This window comes from Otolemur garnettii, unplaced genomic scaffold (genome assembly GCF_000181295.1).
Source record: "Otolemur garnettii isolate 467f Iridium unplaced genomic scaffold, OtoGar3 scaffold00039, whole genome shotgun sequence".
Taxonomy (NCBI): domain Eukaryota; kingdom Metazoa; phylum Chordata; class Mammalia; order Primates; family Galagidae; genus Otolemur; species Otolemur garnettii.
Window position 1 is genome coordinate 12,172,115 of NW_003852434.1, and position 225 is coordinate 12,172,339.

At 48.4% G+C, this 225-nt stretch overlaps 1 protein-coding gene across 1 annotated transcript in view; it reads left to right on the top strand.

Annotated features, from left to right (window-relative positions):
- CCDC158 (coiled-coil domain containing 158) overlaps positions 1-225 on the top strand; it is a 56,461-nt gene that overhangs the window by 19,112 nt on the left and 37,124 nt on the right. The window lies entirely within an intron of this gene.

Genomic DNA, 225 nt, shown 5'->3' on the forward strand with positions numbered 1-225 from the left:
GACTGCACCCCTGCACCCCCCACCCCACCCCCACCCCTTCTTTCTTTTCTTTCTTTCTTTTTTTGAGATAAGAGTCTCAAGCTGTTGGGCTGAGTAGAGTGCCATAGTACACAGCACTCTAGTCAGAACCATTTGCATGAATCTGACTAGACATTATCACAGCAATGTCAAACTCTTGGGCTTAAGCGATTCTCTTGCCTCAGCCTCCCAAGTAGCTGGGACTAC